Below are 20,930 nucleotides of genomic sequence, written 5' to 3' on the forward strand. Positions count from 1 at the left end.
TGCACTATTTCCTCTAAATAAATTTATACCATAAGTTATTTATAAGTGATCCAGCCACACATGCCTTGAAGCTATTTTATTGTAATTAGATTAACACCCTACAATTAGATTAACAGTTGCTCTTGTAGAATATACAAGCAGGGCCAGCGGTATGTCCGGTAAGCGTGGCAGGCGGGCTTCATGACTCATGTGCACACTCAGGGTCAGGGAGACTCTGGAGATCCCAACAACTGCTCTAGAAACAAGGAATATATGACAGGCATACAATGGCAAATGTATCAAAGAATGAGCTCTGCAAGCAGACTTACCAACACTATTATATAAACGAGAAATGTTCTTGTAGCCCTTTAGCCCTTTAAATAAGTAGGCCAAACTCTGCCCACCCTACTTTTTCCTGATGAAAATCCATATAAGCTTCCATCCTATTGTTCCCCACCTGCCCCTCCCTCACCACATATTCCTTCTGTACTACTACTAAACAAAGAAAGTGAGTACTGCCAAAGAACAAGGGTGGAGGGCTAAACAAATACAAACATGAAATGGGTTAGAGTCCCTTTAGTATTGCTATTATGGATGACAGATAAAGGCAGTGTCGGACTGGGGCATGAAGGGCCCATCGGGGGAATGTAGTGATAGGAGCCCACTACATTGGGGTGTGGCCAACTATAAGAGTGGGTGTGGCCAGTCAAGGGGGTGTGGTCAGCCCAAGGAAGGCAACTTACAACATAAAGAACAAGGACACCTGGTAAATATATATATATATATATATATATATATATATATATATATATATATATATATATATATATATATTCATAATAAGGTGCCATTTAGATGGGGTCTGCAGTATGTGTATTGATTCCATTCCCCCATTTCCCTCAGGGCTTCTCTGCTCCTTTCTGGTGAAAAAAAAAATGACAGGCTGGCTGGCTTGGGAGGGCACTCACTTACCTGTGTGGAAAGCTCCAGCATCCTGCTCCTCTGGGCGGCCGTGATACCAGGAAGACGGCACACTCCTCCTCCCCTTTACTCAATGCATATCATCAGAAGATTCAATTCAAATTAAGGGAAAAGCAAATAACTACCGGTACTTTTTAAAACTAATTTGTTGTGCTGCAGTATAAACTTTTTAGCTTCCAGTTGGATTTGCCACCAGTTTTTCATGTGTGCAGCCGCCATGGACAAATTAATTGACAAGTTATTGCGTTTGCTTAACCTCTCTAATGCCAGAGCAGCAATAGAACTAAGGACAGCTAATAATTTCTAGTACAATATAAGTGAACAGATTTGTTGTCAGGTCATTACCTTGATAACTTGCAGCCTCAAATAAGGCTGGAAAATAAATGTATTGCTTTATGCATTTTCCTTTTGCTGTACTGTACAGACCTCTTGTGTGTAGATCAGGGCCTAACTTTTCTCATCTCTTACTGAAATGTGAGAAAAAACTAATGCATTTACAACACCATTTATACCATTGTAAGGCCGATTCAATCGCCAACTTTTACTACGGCTAGCAAAAATTGGGTAGATGAAGGTGTAGAGTTAGTAATTGGGGGGATAGAGGGGAGAGGATAATGGGAAACAAACCCAGGACATAATAAGGTCATAAAGGGGTTGAAGAGATGAATCTGGTAGCAGTGTAGCGGATGGGGATTGATCAGAAAATGGGGAAATGATGCTGCACTGCCCTTATTGGCTGCCATTCTCAGCCTTATCTCTTTAGCAATAGGAAGCTTTCCCATACAAAGATAGGCAAGGGTGCCAGCTCCGTCATAGCAATGCTGTATGCAAGTCCAGGTTTACACCTCTAATGTCAGAGTGAATGCTCTTTAAATAAGAAATAAAGGTCACACGCAACATGGTAAAATCTGCCAAATATCTAGTTGTTTGGTGATTGGGTAGAATAATTGAATCTGATTCAAACACATTATTCTTGACGGCTGATGCACAATTTACATTCTTTCAGATTGATTCTGATCTGATTAGAGCAGATTTTGATAGGAAAGTAATGTAGCCTGAATGGTTAATGTTGCCTTCATTTGATTAAAGGTAACAAAATTGGGCAAATTCACTCCCTTTACAATCTGTAATAAAGTGAAATGCAGATAATGACGGTGTTGAAAAGCAGGGTGTTTACAGATCAAAAGGAATACTGAAACAATGGAAAATATATCAAGTATGAAGCTTTTATTTAATTTTTTTATTCTTTGTGCTTCATAACTTGGTTTCAAGTAGAGTGAGTGATTAGCACTTACTTGTTGATGTGCTGCAATTATGTTCCTATGCATCAGACATTGAGATCCATCTCATATTCTCAGGTGTTTTGGGGGAATCTGACGCTGTTCTTAAAATGAAACTGAATGTGATTAACTGGATTGCGCAATCGCGCATGTAGGGGGAGGAATGGGGGGGTGTGACCGTCTGAATCGTGCATTCAAGGGGAGGGGGACGGATGTGATCACCTGACTCGTGCATGCAGGGGGAGGAGCAGGTAGGGATGTGATCACCTGGATCGCGCATGTAGGGGGAGGAATAGGGGGGATGTGACCGTCTGTATCTTACATGCTGGAAGAGGAGCAGGGAGGGGAGATATGGAGCTCACAGTAGTTGATGTGCTCCGATCACTGTGGTGTGGGCGTAGCTGCTACCAGTGTGGGCAAGGAGCTTTTCCTCCTATGCCCCCCACGCCGACATCTGACCTCCGGCAAGCTCTGCCCAAACAGCGGAGGGGGCGGGGCTTAATCTTGCCCGGGCCTACGGTGTATAGGCCGGCAGGCCAGTCCGAGGCTGGATAAAGGCAATATATGCAATGGGACATAATCACCAACTTAACATAGCAATTAATGGGGTAGAGTTAATATTTTGTACAATATAATTTTCAAAATGTTTAATTGGCTAATATAATATTGTAAAACCATTTAATAGTATTGTTTTATTCTTGAAATAAACATTCCTCTTGTCTATTTAGATGGCATCACAGTTGTCTATTTAGATGGCATCACAGTTGTTATCTGTGGTTTCTTTCTAACAGTCTGAATGATTTGTATGTTTTCAGATTGCTGCAAAACAATAGATATCAGTAATTAGCTGATAGTGTTGGCTCTACCACAAAGAGCACTACAGCAAGACATATCAGAACCTGCAACATACAATGACTCCCTAACAGAGCCATTGAGATAATAGAGGAAGAGATACCAGTTCGAGAAATAAACAGTGAGTTTATGACAGCATACTTGAGATAATAGAATAACAGATATCAATAGTTACAAAATACAATGAGTCTGTGACAGAGTCCTTGAGCATATAAGACATCACCACATACTACCATGTACATATTATTGTAGTACTTGACTAAACCATTTTGTGTCTTTCCAGATATTTTGTCAGAAATAATTGGAAGCGCTCAGGTCTCCAGCCTGCAAATTAGGGATGGCTGATTCTCCAGTTTTGAGGCTCTAAGTCAGCTCCAAGACCCGGAGCTAGAGTGAAGATGAGCAGTTTTTTTTACAATGTGCCAGAGCAGTGCCACAGCTGACATACTGGAGATAGAGTGAAGCTGAACTCAGGATAGAGATGCCTCCGGGGCGTGGAGCTGGAGTTAGTCTTCTGTAGCTGCACTTGCTTTTGCTGGCTTAAAATTAAATGTAAATTTAGACTGATGTTTATATCCAATTAACAGTTGTAGACAATTCCAATAAATATACTACATCTACTTAAACTCAAAACTAAACCTGAAAAATACATTTGTTAATAGCCTTTAAGTCTGGAACATGTAAGAAGAATGTGAAGCAGGAGAATAGAATGGTTCTAGAGCAGTTCTGGAGCTGGAAAAGGGGTCCCAGGAGCTGGCTATAATTGAGAGTTTGTCTTTGCTCTGGAGCCAGCCTGAAGCAGGGGGTTGGGTACGTATTAACGATTAGGGTAAATCTGACACGCATGATACCTACAAAAAAAGCCAGATTGCAGAAAACAACGAATAGAACATACACAGACTTACCTGAACACCGAAGCGGCACACTCACATGCAGTCATTCCAAAGACACAGCTCTCCGGCAGTACAGTTTGTCGTCAGTGCGCCCTACATCAATGTTAATTTAAAGTGGCAATTTGTGGACCCCACAGGGTAAGTGTTGAAAGCCTTAGCCTGCGGGGTCCAGACATTGCCACTTTAAATTAGCATTAATGTAGAGCGCACTGACGTCAAACTGTAGTGCCAAAGAGCTGTGTCTTCGGAATGACTGCCTGTCAGCGTGCCAGTGCCATCGGAAGTCTGCAACTTCGGTGTTCAGGTAAGTCTGTGTATGTTCTATTCATTGTTTTCTGCAATCGTTTTTTTTTGTAGGTCACATGCATGTCGGATTTATGGTAATCATTAATTAGAGTCCATGTAGTATTGCTATTATGGATGATAGATGAAGGCAATATGTGCAGGACCTGGCAGACCTGGAGTATTGCTAACACTACTACAAATGATAAGAAATTTGTCAGTTTTATAAAGTATAGAAATAAATAAGAGCCAGAACAAGCTGGATAGCTTGTTACAGGTGAGCCATCTTCTCTAGAATACAACCTACCCCAAGAGGTAAGGATTGATCATGACAAAGAAACATATCTTGAAAAACGCTACTGCAAAACATGCCAAAACATTAGCCACAGTAGTGATTTCTAAGATGTTATTATAAGAATGCATGAAACATACAGTCATGACCAAAAGTTTTAAGAATGACACAAATATTATTTTTCACAAAGTCTGCTGCCTCAGTTTTCATGGTGGCAATTTGCATATACTTCACAATGTCATGAAGAGTGATCAGATGAATTGCAATTAATTTTAATAAAGTCCCTCTTTGCCATGACAATGAACTTTATCCCAAAAACAACATTTGCACTGCATTTCAGCCCTGCCACAAAAGGACCAGCTGACATCAGGTCAGTGATTCTCTCGTTAACACAGGTGAGAGCGTTGACAAGGACAAGGCTGGAGATCAGTCTGTCATGCTGATTGAGTTAGAATAACAGACTGGAAGCTTTAAAAGGAGGTTGGTGCTTGAAATCATTGTTCCTTCTGTGCAGTCATCATTGCTTTGCACAAGCTTCACAGGCAAGGATATTGCTGCTAGTAAGATTGCCCCTAAATCAACCATTTATTGACTCATCAAGAACTTCAAGGAGTGAAGTTCAATAGTTGTGAAGAAGGCTTCAGGGCACCCAAGAACGTCCAGCAAGCGCCAGAACGGTCTCCTAAAGTTGATTCAGCTGCGGGATCGCAGCACCACCAGTGCAGAGCTTGCTCAGGAATGGCAACAGGCAGGTGTGAGTGCATCTGCACGCACAGTGAGGCAAAGAGGATGGCCTGGTGTCAAGAAGCAAAGAAGCCACTTCTCTCCAGGAAAAACATCAGGGACAGACTGATATTCTGCAAAAGCTACAGGGATTGGACTGCTGAAGACCAGGGTAGAGTCACTTTCTCTTTTGAATCCCCTTTCAGATTGTTTGGGGCATCTGGAAAAACGCTTGTCCGGAGAAGGAAAGGTAAGCGCTACCATCAGTCCTGTGTCATGCCAACAGTAAAGCATCCTAAGACCATTCATGTGTGGGATTGCTTCTCAGCCAAGGGAGTGGACTCACTCACAATTTTGCCTAAAAACACAGCCGTGAATACCAAAACATCCTCCAAGAGCAACTTCTCCCAACCATCCAAGAACAGTTTGGTGACGAACAATGCCTTTTCCAGCATGATGGAGCAGCTTGCCATGAGGCAAAAGTGATAACTAAGTGGCTCGGGGATCAAAAACATTGAAATTTTGGGTCCATGGGCAGGAAACTCCCCAGACCTTCATCCCATTGAGAGCTTGTGGTCAATCCTCAAGAGGCGGGTGGTCAAACAGAAACCCACAAATTTTGACAAACGCCAAGCATTGATTAGGCAAGAATGGGCAGTCATCAGTCAGTATGTGGCCCAGAAGTTGATTGACAGCATGCCAGGGCGAATTGCAGAGGTCTGCAAAAAGAAGGGTCAACACTGCAAATATTGACTCTGCATAAACTTAAGGTAGTTCTGAATAAAAGTCTTTGACACTTATGAAATGCTTGCAATTTTATTTCAGTAAACCATAGCAACATCTGACAAACAGGTGAAAACTAATTCTTGTGTCATTCTCAAAACGTTTGGCCATGACTGTAAAATATTACTGATAAGAAGCATTGATCTCAAGTACAGATTTTATATTAAAGCTGCACTACCACTAGAAGGTGCTCGAAAATGTCAAACCGACTAAAAATTTGAGTGAATTTCACTGGTTCAAAGGCCCCAAACATGTTTGCAGGACTATCGCAATTAGACTCCAATTTCAACTGCAAATGCAAAATTTGCAACCTGAAGTAAATGTTTACTGGTTGTATAACCTGGGATGGAGAGTAATATCCTCCATCGTTGTGAATGAGACAGATCTAAGTTACCCAACGAGCTCGTTTTACACATCCAGATGGATTAGGAACCATTCGCGCATGCGGGACTCCACAGATGACCGTGACGCCTATCTGCCTGTTGGGGAGCCCATAGAGAGGCTTCACTATACCGGACAGCTACTAGCTAGGCGGATAATCGCCATCGGACGCCAGCACAGTACTGGCCAGACTCTCCTGCAACACACTATCTACAGATCGCGTGGGTGAGTGGCATTTTGTCCCATATTTCCATCAATTTGGATTTTATTTGTCTTTTGTCAGCCCGGTCAGAACTAATCAAGGAACAATTGCACTGATGCGCTACCTATTTCAAAGGAGTGTTTATACTTTTTCTTTACTTGGTCCATACAAGTAACCTTTTGGAACTTTTTGTATGAATCTAATTAGTGACTTTTTTGGTTGCAGCCTAATTTTAATTGTTGACAGAGGTTTATCCTCTAATCTACCATTTATATGATCCACATTCACATTAAGTCATTGCTCCTTAACTGCATGCACTCCGATTATATAGGACTGCATGTTACATTACGATTGCAGCTGTTGAGTCAGTCAACCTATCTGATCATGTTATGACTTATGTCTGGTCATTTTGTTATTTTATGTGATAATACCAGTGCACTGGTTATTGTGCCTTTTAATTTGCAATATAAAATCCATTTTTATTTATTTCTATTTTCATTTTTTTCCATTCCCTTCCTTTTTTTTTTTTTTTTCCTTCTTTTTCACATTATTTCTATCCTATCTTCTGTCCTCAATCAGCTCATACTTTGCGCCAGTGTTTTCTGTTTATATTGTTGTATGTAAGGGTGGGACATCCCCTGTCACTCTAGAGCCGCGCCATTTGAGTCTTTGTATATTCCACATTAACTGGTTGTATAAGTATTTTTAATTTTGTTAAAAAAAACTATTTTTATGTTACATTTTAATTAGTAAAATATTAAATAAAATATTTTACATCCAAAGCTTGCCATCCACAATTTCAGACCCGCATTGACAATATCAAATGCAAAATAATTCAAATTTAATTTGAGCATGTGTAAATATGTGCAAACCAGCTTGATAAATGTAAACAGGATCAATCATGGTCAAAGTTTGAGGATTTTTTGGAAAATTCAAAAAATGCTGATGAATTTTAAAACTGGTTAGAAAATCAAAACACGCCCGGTTTGAGCGCATTTTACTGCCACCTAGGTAAAAATTTTACTCTCATGTCACACCACCTAGCCAGAGACCTGCCACATGCAGACATTTTTCCTGGGGCTCTTCCCGTTTTGTAATATAGAACCAACAAATCAATTTAGCTAAATGACTTTAAACGGCAGTGGAGTGGATGTGTGTCCAAGAGGACAAATCAAATGTCCTCTTCTGAGTCATTTTAACAAGATTGTAATTTACATTTAACATGTCCTCCAAACTGTTTTAGGATATGTTAATCATTGATTCATTATTGTGTTTACTCTTCAAGATATTATTTCTACAACCAATGTTTGTTATATATTCATTTAAATGAGCTAGGCCTCTAACCACAGACAACAAATAGACTGACAGTCCCAGTGACACTTCTGGTCGTAGAGCTGGGGCGGTCAGAGGGATGATAGGGCTGGGCACACACTACAGAGTTTTCAGGCGGTATTGCATTAGTGTGTACACTCCAGCGATGAACAAGGATCATTCCAAAGCACAGATCATTGTTTGATTTGATTGTTTAGCAGAACTTTAAATCACGTTCAGCTATAGAATGACCTCCTTCCAATCCTGCAGTGTGTAAGCACTCACGATCAGGATCTCCATAGAGTTCACAGAGTCATGATCTTTTCAACCAATGGGTATGACAGATGAAGAGCACAGATCTGAGGGTAAATCTTTTAAAACATGCATAGTGTGTACGCATCAATCACCATGCTGAGCGCGACCTTTTTTCAGTCGTTGGTACAATTATTGTACATAACCCATTGGTCGGAAAATTCTGTAGCGTGTACCCAGTTTAAGATTATCTAGTACATTATAGAAAATAATAGTTATAACCTCATTGGTTGCTAAGTGCAGAGCCTACACTTCTCCTTTTCAGAAGGTTTAGCAAATCACCTAGATATCCAATCTATATAACATAATTGAGCTCCTTTTTTAATTTATTTCAATGCCGTCATATTATTCTGGACCTATATAAATTTTAGACTTCACTATAGAACACATGTTGGAGGTTTTTACATAAAAGACAAAAATAACAATGCACTATCTCCAGTCCTGGCCTGCAGGGTTATAAAAGTTATATTGCCACCTGAGATGTATGGCACAAAATGACATCTCAATAGAATCTAGATCATCAAACCTCTTATAATTTCATTAAGGCCATAAGCCTGGAGGACACCAAGGTTGGCCATGGCTGTGATAGGTGTGGTGCCCATCTATCATGTATTATTCTTCAGCAGAAGTCATATCTTCCAGTGACTCATCTATGTGTACACAATGTAAGGCCACAGTGAAATCAGAAAGAGTTATGCCTGTAACTAAAGCCAGGATAAACACAGACGCATGATAGAGCTATGATTGCCTCAGGGACAGTAATAAAATAAAATTTAAAACCATAATGTGGGTAAAGCAGCTGTTTAATGCTGGGAATAGACTTCCTGATTTTGCAAAAATCCATAAACATAGAGCAGAATAAAAAGTTGGTCCTAGATAAGAACTGGAAATACTGAACATGCAGAGAATTACTAAGTAACTTCACAAAGTTTCTTCCTCCATAGAGAATTCTCTCATTAGACAAAACATCATTTGCAGAGCCTCATTTGCATATTTTATTTGCATGCTAATTGCTGTTGTGCAAGGAGATTTTTAGTGTGAAATCCCTGTATTGTTCTGTAGTTCAGAATAATTTATGGTTTGCCAATGGATGTCAGGAAACACTCCAGAAATGTGACATGATTGGGTTATTGTATCTAAGAAGAATTATATCTCAAGGATTCCTGTAAACTGTAATTTCTACTAATAAGTGAGACTGTCTGAAGGAAATGACATTCCTCCAGATTATAACCTTGGAGATAACCTCCAAAGTAATAACAGAGAATGGGATTAACACCTGTAAACCCCTGTCTATCAGTATGTTGTATAGGTGCATACACCTGGGCACCTACCTCTAGTTCTCTTCATCCCAGGCACAGAGGGTAGTTCACCAGACAGAAGCCACAGCACATGTAGGGTCAGTAACAAGTGTAAGTTGAATGCTTGGAGCTGACACAGGCAAAGTAGTACAATACCACCAAGTACAGTTAACACTATGAATGGGTGTCAAACCACCTCACCATGGGTGTGTGGGAGGGTAGGGGGAGCAGGTACAAAGTACCAGGGTCCTGGCCAGCCTGTGATGTGGGAGAAGCCAACCACAAACCTTCTGTGGTCACACACCCTAAGGCAGCTATGAAAGGGGCCCCAAGAAATTGCTGTACTGGGGCCCAAAATTCCACTTGGCAGCCCTACATTATTCTGATTAAATAAAGTATCACTTACACCTTTTTTTCATGCGCAGCACCTAGTTACATGACTTTCAATGGCATCACTTTCCACAAAGGCCCCAGAGCTGACATTCTCTCACTCTTGCCTCTCATCCAGTTTAACTTATATAAGGATCTCTCCTTATACACTAGTCCCACGGTTCCCAAAGTGTGCGCCGCGGCTCCCTGGGGTGCCGCGGCGCTGTCACAGGGGTGCCGTGGCCAGATAGCGAAAAAAAAGAAAGAAAAAAAAATACTTACCAATCCGGAGGCGCCCGGGACCCAGCATCCTCCCTCCTCGCTTCTCATTGAACGTCGGGCACGCCCGGCAGTCAATGACAAGCGGCAGGAGGGAGGAGGATGCTGGGTCCCGGGCGCCTCCGGATTGATAAGTATTTTTTTTCCCTCTTCCTGGCCAAGGGGGCAGAGTGAGGGGCGCAGATGGAGCGAGATGGAGGGCGCAGATGGAGCAAGATGGAGGGCGCAGATGGAGCGAGATGGAGGGCGCAGATGGAGCGAGATGGAGGGCACATATGGAGCGAGATGGAGGGCACAGATGGAGTGAGATGGAGGGCACAGATGGAGGGCACAGATGAAGTGAGATGGAGTGAGCTGGAGGGCACAGATGGAGTGAGATGGAGGGCACAGATGGAGTGAGATGGAGGGCACAGATGGAGGGCACAGATGAAGTGAGATAGAGTGAGCTGGAGGGCACAGATGGAGTGAGCTGGAGGGCACAGATGGAGTGAGATGGAGGGCACAGATGGAGGGCACAGATGGAGGGCACAGATGAAGTGAGATGGAGTGAGCTGGAGGGCACAGATGGAGTGAGCTGGAGGGCACAGATGGAGTGAGATGGAGGGCACAGATGCAGTAAGATGGAGGGCACAGATGAAGTGAGATGGAGGTCAAAGATTAAGTGAGATGGAGGGCACAGATGGAGTGAGCTGGAGGGCACAGATGGAGTGAGCTGGAGTGCACAGATGGAGTGAGATGGAGGGCGCACATGGAGTGAGATGGAGGGCGCAGATGGAGTGAGATGGAGGGCGCAGATGGAGTAAGCTGGAGGGCGCAGATGGAGTGAGCTGGAGGGCACAGAGTGAGATGGATGGAGATGGGGGGCACAGAGTGAGAGGGGGAGATGAAGGAGGGCACAGAGTGAGAGGTGCGGATGAAGGGGACACAGTGTGCGGATGAAGGGGACACAGTGTGCGGATGAAGGGGGCACAGTGTGCGAATGAAGGGGGCACAGTGTGCGGATGAAGGGGGCACAGTGTGTTAGCTGTAAATTATTCTTTGACAGAAATATAATTGAAAAAAATATATAAAAATATTCTTTTCCCTTTGATTTATGTGTATTATTTTGGCTTATAAAACGGGACTGCTCGGTAATTATTTTGGAGGGGTGCCTTGAAAAAATTATGGAGACTCTAAGGGTGCCGCGAACGGCAAAAGTTTGGGAACCACTGCACTAGTCTGATCTCACTATTGCAAACTGTCCACTTTATCTTTCTTGCATTCTGCTCCATATAGTACTCATAAGTGGACAGTTTCTCACACTTACTAGCATAGGAAGGACTCTAAGAGCAAAGACTCACAGTCCTGCACTCTGAACTCACTAACAGGTCAGCACTTGGTTTGTCTGTGTATCTGATCCCACAATGCACCTCTCAGCAGTAACACTGATTCTTCTCTCTGCCCTTCCCAGACTTCTGGAGCCTTCCTCTCAGAACTTAGTCTCTGTATTTCAAATACATTACTTTTTACAGTGTCACTCCCAGCAGACATTATCCCTAGCCACTGTTATATTGGAAGGGTACTAGTACTAAAACAAGAGTTGAAGCTGGAATGTAAGGGTGTGTGACTGTATGTAAGGTAGTAGTCATGGTTCAGTGCGTTCCTGGATTGACTTTGTGTTTACCCCTAGAGCAGTGAATCAGGATAGGCATACCATGGTTCCAATTGTTATGCACGTTTTGTCACTATCCAATAACGATTGTCGAATCTCGATTTGTGTTTCCAACGCACAAATATTTATTCTCAAAAAGTAGCAGAATAATTCAAGCGAAATAATAATAAGTACAGCCGTTACTTATCGCAGGCGCTCTGGATCCAGTGAACAGTCATTCAGGTCTGAAGTCTGTGGACAAGATGTCTGAACACTAGATGAAAAGCTCCTGCTTATATGCAAACAGAAATACAGTAAAACAGTGCAGATGGTGTGGCTTGCTTCTATTGGTGCAGGCTTCAGAAAGGTCCAGGGGGTTGCAGATCATAGGCTAGTTTAAACTAAAGAATCCAAAGGTGGGGGTCATCTCTCCAGGGGATGTACTCCGACTTTCCCTCCAAGACTCCAGTCTCAACTAGTCACTTAGCATTTTATAGTCACCATCATATTAAAGGTTTATTCCCTAACACCAATAACTAGAGTATGCAATGTGCAATCTCCTCGCCGAATGAACCGGACAGCTGCTGATGATTAGGGGATTCAAATTATATCAGAGATGACACGTTTCCTTTAACCTGAACCATAGGTTTTACTAATATGCATATAACTTATAATATTAAACATGAATACTACTATCTTTCGACATAAATGACTGTGTTAAAACTACAATTAATGTGTACTATTTACAAATGTATATGTTTCGGCGAATGTGTGTAAAAGTATAGAAACTGTTTATTGCCACATATTGCGGCTGGACATGCCCTTCCACGCCGTAGCGTGCTCTACGCATATTTTCAGACAAAGACAACCAAGTTTGCTCGATATTAATTGAAATGACTCTATCCAATTTGCTGACTTCGACACCTTCTTCTCAGACCACAGGCCCATTCTCTTTCAGGGATTTTTCTCCTGGTCATGGCTCTGGGAAGTTAAATTGTGCTTTGCTGGAAAGGGAGGATGTGTTGGAGGAGCTGAGCAATGCCTACATCACATGGAAGAATGGCAAATGTTATTTTGATTGTATGTCTAACTGATGGGAATATGTATGTCAACATTTGCAGTTTCTTTAGAATAAAGGCAGAAAACAGGCATGTGTAAGGAAGAAAAACTTCAGGAGGCTGCAAAGACAACTGCAGTCCCTGCCAGACCCCCAACTGTGCTTCTGGGTTGTGAGAGATGATCTGGTGGAGAGCAACTGCAGTCCCTGCTGGACCCCCAACTGTGCTGCTGAGATGTGAGAGATGATCTGGTGGAGACTAACTGCAGTCCTTGCTGGACCCCCAACTGTGCTGCTGAGATGTGAAAGATGATCTGGTGGAGACCAACTGCAGTCCCTGCTGGACCCCCAACTGTGTTGCTGGGATATGAGAGATGATCTGGTGGAGATTGGAGCTCATGAGAGTCATCAGAGACTATTACGGTAACCTTTCCTCTCCTAATACTAACAATGATGCAGCTGATAGGTACATTTATGTCAGGTATCACTAAGACTATTGATTCTGCAGGTTAAACAGCCATGGACACTCTCCTGATGGAGGACAAATTGTTCTCTGCAGCTAGATCTTTTAGGCTGGGTAGGTCACTGGGCAGTGATGGTCTCCCAGCGGAGCTCTATGTAGCGCTGTCGTATCTCATTGGCTCAGACCTGCTAAAGCAGTATGAGGAGCCCTCACTGAAAATGTCGGGCATGATGATGTCATGCCGAGTGCAGCACAAAGAAGGGGAACAGATAGAGAGCTAGATTGCCACCGCATAAGGTAAGTCCTGCCTAAGGGGCCCCTATGCCCGTGGGGCCCCCGGGCAATTGCCCAGCATGCCCAATGGGAAAGACAGCCCTGTCCAGGGTTACTGTGGCTTGCCCAGAGAAAGCAAACTTCCTCCCCCGAGTCCAAAGTCTCTAGCCTAATCCACTCAATTGATCCACTGGGTTGACACAAGGGTCCAGGGGAATAGTAGGCCGCAGTCTATAGTTTCTGAGTTCCTCACCGCTGTCCCAGGGGAGTTGGGCCAAACAAATTCCATGGTGGAAGGGGCTGCTTGACAAGTGGCAAGGGAAACAGTACATGTCAATATGTCAATATGGCACTACACAAGTCTCAGCCAGTGCAGTTCCTGAGCAGCACTGGGGCAAACTCCAATAGCCCCATTTCTTTCTCCACTGGTCTGTGTCCAGGGAACTCCCAACCCCTGACAAATCTATATGGGGAAATATGGTCACCGAGCAGTATCCTCCACTGGCCTTTCCCACCCCCAAACAAAATGCAGTGAAGAGCCCATAGGCAGGAAAACTTGTAATTCCTGGGGAATGCAATGGATCTGCTGAAGTCCCATCACCCAGAGCATCCACTGACTGACCCTCGATGGATATTCCAGTCAAGACCTGGAACTCCTATTCTGGCTTTTGTTTCTTGAAACTCACCTCCCCCCTCCCCAAACATCCAATAAAATTCTGCTCCGCTATAGTAACATCACATTGCTCTGGGGCGACTCTGGTTCATGCTGGGATCTCCTGGACAAATGCTCTGCTCCGAAGGATAACACTCTCCAAACCCGCACTCATTTCTACTTTGTACCCCACTTTAATCACCTCTGGTGCATCAGGATAGTGGGTACCTTCTGCCTCCCCCCTTGTATTAGTGAAAGATGTCTATAGACAGACAAATGTTGGGTCTCCATGGTGCCCAGCAGATGCTGACCCGCCTCTATGGACTTCACCATCTTGTTATTGATGTGGATCTGTAGATCAGTCTGGGAAGTCCTTACAACTTGGTCTGGAACAGGAGGCTGTGTTGGCAAGGGAGACACTGTTACACTGCCCCTGCCTTTAGAGCAGTGGTTCTTGTGGTTCTCTAAGTGCCAGCATGCCCTGGCTGCCATGGGCATGCTGGCCAGGGCCGGATTTACCGCTAGGCACCCTAGGCACCCCGACTCGTGCGGGGGGAAGGGGGGGGTCGGGTGCCGCGAATCGGGAAACGGGGGGTCGGGTGCCATGAATCGGGTCCCGGCAGCCTCTTCTCCTCTCAGTGCCTCAGTGATAGAGAGAGGAGGAGAGGCTGCCGGGACCTGACGAGCGATCACGTGACTCTTTTTTTTTCCTTTTTTTAAAATCTGGACTGACCGAGGAGGAGCAGCGCGCCGGAGAAGAAAGGCAATAGAAAGGTAAGTAAAACAACGGAGGGACAGAGGTGGTGATGGTGAAGGGGCACAGAAGTGGTGATGGTGATGGGCACAGAGGTGGTGATGGTGAAGGGCACAGAGATGGTGATTGGCACAGAAGTGGTGATGGTGATTGGCACAGAAGTGGTGATGGTGAAGGGCACAGAGGTGGTGATGGTGAAGGGGCACAGAATTGGTGATAATGATTGGCACAGAGGCGGTGATGGTGAAGGGCACAGAGGTGGTAATGGTGAAGGGGCACAGAATTGGTGATGGTGATTGGCACAGAGGTGGTGATTGGCACAGAGGTGGTGATGGGCACAGAGGTGGTGATGGTGAAGGGCACAGAGATGGTGATTGGCACAGAAGTGGTGATGGTGATTGGCACAGAAGTGGTGATGGTGAAGGGCACAGAGGTGGTGATGGTGATTGGCACAGAGGTAGTGATGGTGATTGGCACAGAGGTGGTGATGGTGAAGGGCACAGAGGTGGTGATGGTGAAGAGGCACAGAGGTGGTGATGGTGAAGAGGCACAGAGGTGGTGATGGTGATTGGTACAGAAGTGGTGATGGTAAAGGGCACAGAGGTGGTGATGGTGAAGAGGCACAGAGGTGGTGATGGTGATTGGCACAGAAGTGGAACAGGAGGCTGTGTTGGCAAGGGAGACACTGTTACACTGCCCCTGCCTTTAGAGCAGTGGTTCTTGTGGTTCTCTAAGTGCCAGCATGCCCTGGCTGCCATGGGCATGCTGGCCAGGGCCGGATTTACCGCTAGGCACCCTAGGCACCCCGACTCGTGCGGGGGGAAGGGGGGGGTCGGGTGCCGCGAATCGGGAAACGGGGGGTCGGGTGCCATGAATCGGGTCCCGGCAGCCTCTTCTCCTCTCAGTGCCTCAGTGATAGAGAGAGGAGGAGAGGCTGCCGGGACCTGACGAGCGATCACGTGACTCTTTTTTTTTCCTTTTTTTAAAATCTGGACTGACCGAGGAGGAGCAGCGCGCCGGAGAAGAAAGGCAATAGAAAGGTAAGTAAAACAACGGAGGGACAGAGGTGGTGATGGTGAAGGGGCACAGAAGTGGTGATGGTGATGGGCACAGAGGTGGTGATGGTGAAGGGCACAGAGATGGTGATTGGCACAGAAGTGGTGATGGTGATTGGCACAGAAGTGGTGATGGTGAAGGGCACAGAGGTGGTGATGGTGAAGGGGCACAGAATTGGTGATAATGATTGGCACAGAGGCGGTGATGGTGAAGGGCACAGAGGTGGTAATGGTGAAGGGGCACAGAATTGGTGATGGTGATTGGCACAGAGGTGGTGATTGGCACAGAGGTGGTGATGGGCACAGAGGTGGTGATGGTGAAGGGCACAGAGATGGTGATTGGCACAGAAGTGGTGATGGTGATTGGCACAGAAGTGGTGATGGTGAAGGGCACAGAGGTGGTGATGGTGATTGGCACAGAGGTAGTGATGGTGATTGGCACAGAGGTGGTGATGGTGAAGGGCACAGAGGTGGTGATGGTGAAGAGGCACAGAGGTGGTGATGGTGAAGAGGCACAGAGGTGGTGATGGTGATTGGTACAGAAGTGGTGATGGTAAAGGGCACAGAGGTGGTGATGGTGAAGAGGCACAGAGGTGGTGATGGTGATTGGCACAGAAGTGGAACAGGAGGCTGTGTTGGCAAGGGAGACACTGTTACACTGCCCCTGCCTTTAGAGCAGTGGTTCTTGTGGTTCTCTAAGTGCCAGCATGCCCTGGCTGCCATGGGCATGCTGGCCAGGGCCGGATTTACCGCTAGGCACCCTAGGCACCCCAACTCGTGCGGGGGGAAGGGGGGGGTCGGGTGCCGCGAATCGGGAAACGGGGGGTCGGGTGCCATGAATCGGGTCCCGGCAGCCTCTTCTCCTCTCAGTGCCTCAGTGATAGAGAGAGGAGGAGAGGCTGCCGGGACCTGACGAGCGATCACGTGACTCTTTTTTTTTCCTTTTTTTTAAATCTGGACTGACCGAGGAGGAGCAGCGCGCCGGAGAAGAAAGGCAATAGAAAGGTAAGTAAAACAACGGAGGGACAGAGGTGGTGATGGTGAAGGGACACAGAAGTGGTGATGGTGATGGGCACAGAGGTGGTGATGGTGAAGGGCACAGAGATGGTGATTGGCACAGAAGTGGTGATGGTGATTGGCACAGAAGTGGTGATGGTGAAGGGCACAGAGGTGGTGATGGTGAAGGGGCACAGAATTGGTGATAATGATTGGCACAGAGGCGGTGATGGTGAAGGGCACAGAGGTGGTAATGGTGAAGGGGCACAGAATTGGTGATGGTGATTGGCACAGAGGTGGTGATTGGCACAGAGGTGGTGATGGGCACAGAGGTGGTGATGGTGAAGGGCACAGAGATGGTGATTGGCACAGAAGTGGTGATGGTGATTGGCACAGAAGTGGTGATGGTGAAGGGCACAGAGGTGGTGATGGTGAAGGGCACAGAGGTGGTGATGGTGAAGGGGCACAGAATTGGTGATGGTGATTGGCGCAGAGGTAGTGATGGTGATTGGCACAGAGGTGGTGATGGTGAAGGGCACAGAGGTGGTGATGGTGAAGAGGCACAGAGGTGGTGATGGTGATTGGTACAGAAGTGGTGATGGTAAAGGGCACAGAGGTGGTGATGGTGAAGAGGCACAGAGGTGGTGATGGTGATTGGCACAGAAGTGGTGATAGTGAAGGGCACAGAGGTGGTGATGGGCACAGAGGTGGTGATGGTGATTGGCACAGAGGTGGTGATGGTGATTGGCACAGAGGTGGTGATGGTGATGGGCACAGAGGTGATGGTGAAAGGGCACATGTGATATTGTGAAGGGGCAGAAGTGACAATGAAGGGGCACAGTGTGATGATAGAGGGACAAAAGTGACAAGAGCACATACTTGGATTTATGCATATTATTTTTGCAAACAACTTAAGTAAGTATTTCTGCCCTGACTTCAATATTTATTAAGTTATTTTGACCCAACTACTTAAAAAAACGGGACTGCTTGGTAATTATTTAGGGGTGCCTTTTTCTGCAGCAGGGTGGCCTTGCTCTTTTCACATGTTAGGTACGCCCCCAAAGATGCAAGCCACGGCACATGCTTTCATATCTGCTTAACTATAGGGGTATATGGTAGGCATGCGGCGGCACATGCTTTCACTTCTACGTAACTATAGGGGTATATGGTAGGCTGCAAAAATATAGTGCTATGGATTGTTTCAGGGAGGGGGCCCAAAAACAGTATCCTGCCTAGTGCCCTTTGAGGTCAAAATCTGGCTCTGATGCTGGCGCTTGTAGTTTTACAAGTATCAGCATGCCCACACTGTTTATGGCAGCCCTGGCTGGCTGGTACTTGCAGTTCCACAAAACAAAATGGCATCTGTTTTTTAACTTAATTTTCGCCGTTATTATTATTATTACCCTACACCCACCGCCCAGGGGTGTTGGAAGAGCCCTGGAGCTTTCAGCACTGGGCTGGTTATTCATAGAGGGGCGGGCCCACTCTTTTTATTTCGGCGGACCACACTTCCTAGGGAATCCAGCCCAGCGCTGAACAGCCTGGGGTTGGTTGTCATTATGGCAGGGAGACTCCTGCCGTGTGTCCTCCTGCTATAGTGCCACCCACCCCAGGCTGGTTTGCCTAGTGCTGGTTATGTGAAAATAGATTGAACCCCACGCAAATTTTTCCCCAATTTTTACAGCACTAGGGTTAATAGTGGACGGGCGGGGGGACCCCATGCTTTTTTTTTTTTTTTTACTTTTAAACTTTTGACCGCTGCCGGACTTCTGGCTCTATAGGCAGACAGTGTAACAGTGATGTGTTTACTAATCACGCTGCTAGGAAACACAGCAGAGTTAGCTAAACACAGGAGAGTTAGCTAAACATGTGAGAGTTAGCTAAACATGTGAGAGTTAGCTAAACATGTGAGAGTTAGCTAAACATGGGAGAGTTAGCTAAACATGGAAGTGTTTAGTAAAAATAGCAGTTTAATACATATGGTGACTTGGGGACTAAAATTGCGGGTTATCACCTACGATTTGCCGCGATTTTAAAACGCGGAAAAATTCGGACTTTGATACATCTACCCCGTGATTGGAATCTATCATTTTTTGGCCAGGACAGGCAGTAAATGCAGTCATCATCTAGTTGAGTCAAATAGGATCTGCCCATTTGACCCAAGCAACAAACATATGTGTACAACTTTCACTTGGCATTCAGGTGCAGTGGTTGGACCAGTCCGTGTATGGGAACCCTTAAGCTAGGTACACACTACAGAATTTTCCACCAACTTTTTATGCTGAGCGATTTTACATGCGATCGATGGTCCCATCGCTTGGTCCATGGACTGCATACACACTAGCCTTGTTTAGGACAATAATGGGAAGAGCGGACGTCCCTTTAGCGACATTTTACAGCCATCTTGTCGTAAGCAATCATTTTCATTTCGTACACACTGAAGCATCATTTGCAGGGGATGTAACGATATACCAAAGACATTAGCCTAAAGGGGCAGAGCTTTCACTATAGGTAACACCAAAAGCCGCATAAAAAGAGAAGGCAACACTGTCTCTTCATTCATTCATATAAAATAGAAGTTTAGTAACATACATAAAATTTAGAAAAACATTTAACTGCTAAAGTGCAATGCAATGAACATTCCCTAATAATAAAATCCCTTAGTATGTAATGGAATGCTCCATTCTCGGCGTGCATCATTGCTGATTGGTCCACAGCAAGAAACGAACGCCCATGTCTTAGTGTATAAAATGACAGAGGAACCTCTTTGGCGCAGAGGAGCGTGAGAAGATGGCGAGTGAGAAAGTGTCAGTGGGTGTTAAGGTTGAGGAGAAGGTGTCAGTGGGGGTTGCAGCTATGGAGACGGAGACAGAGTCAGAGATGGTGCTGGAAGGGCCAAAAAATGTTGAAAAAGTTAAGGTGGGGGATGGAGATGCTCAAGAAGAGCAAAGAGCAAATCCAATGAACCCAAGAGAGGTGGAGAAGATGGTCAAAGTACTGGACCAGGACGACAACGACATTAAAAAAGGTCACTAGCACATGTAGTGTACCTGCTTGAAGGACTTTATTTCATTCTAGTGTCACATAAAGCAATGTAAACGCCTAATTTGTAACATAATTTTTTTTTATGTCAAAATGAAGAATTAACGGTGAGAAGGCCTGTTTAGATACCACTGATACCACTAATGTTACACCTGTTATCAAACAAGAAAAAATTGAAAAAGAAAAATATATGAAAGAAGTTCGACACAAAGGTATTTCAGTGAACATGTATAGACAACTAAATGCTTTAGGCACATACCTGTACTGTTATAATAGCCAAAATGGCGCCTGTTTTCCAGAATGTATGGAGGTTAAGCCCGCTACTATTGCGATTGTGCCACAGGGACCAAAAAATAAACTGATCTTGAGCAGTGTGCAAGGTGAGAAAATGAGAGTATTTATGTTATTGAATATAAATTACAGATATAGAAGTTAAAGGGTAAACATTTTTTATTTCCTTGTTTCGTAGGTAAAGAAATCAAAGGGAATAGAAACCCAAGTGACATCAAGACCTCTAACAAACCAGTAGCACCTTTAAAAATACAATTTTTTTCACTTGTCGTATCGCAAAAATGTTTGTACTTTTTTTTCCTGCAATAAAAATGTTGCAGGAACACTGTGTGGTTTATTCTGGGTATTTCACAAATATTAGTTAATAAAGGTTAATATGACTTTATAACTTTAATAGTTTATAAAGGTTAACGTTTATAAAGGGTAAATATGAATACAGTGCCAACATAGACGCAAAGGGTAATAACACACATACTTTATCCAAGTGTAATGGTATGCGG

This window comes from Mixophyes fleayi, chromosome 3, assembly GCF_038048845.1.
Source record: "Mixophyes fleayi isolate aMixFle1 chromosome 3, aMixFle1.hap1, whole genome shotgun sequence".
In the NCBI taxonomy this organism is placed as follows: domain Eukaryota; kingdom Metazoa; phylum Chordata; class Amphibia; order Anura; family Limnodynastidae; genus Mixophyes; species Mixophyes fleayi.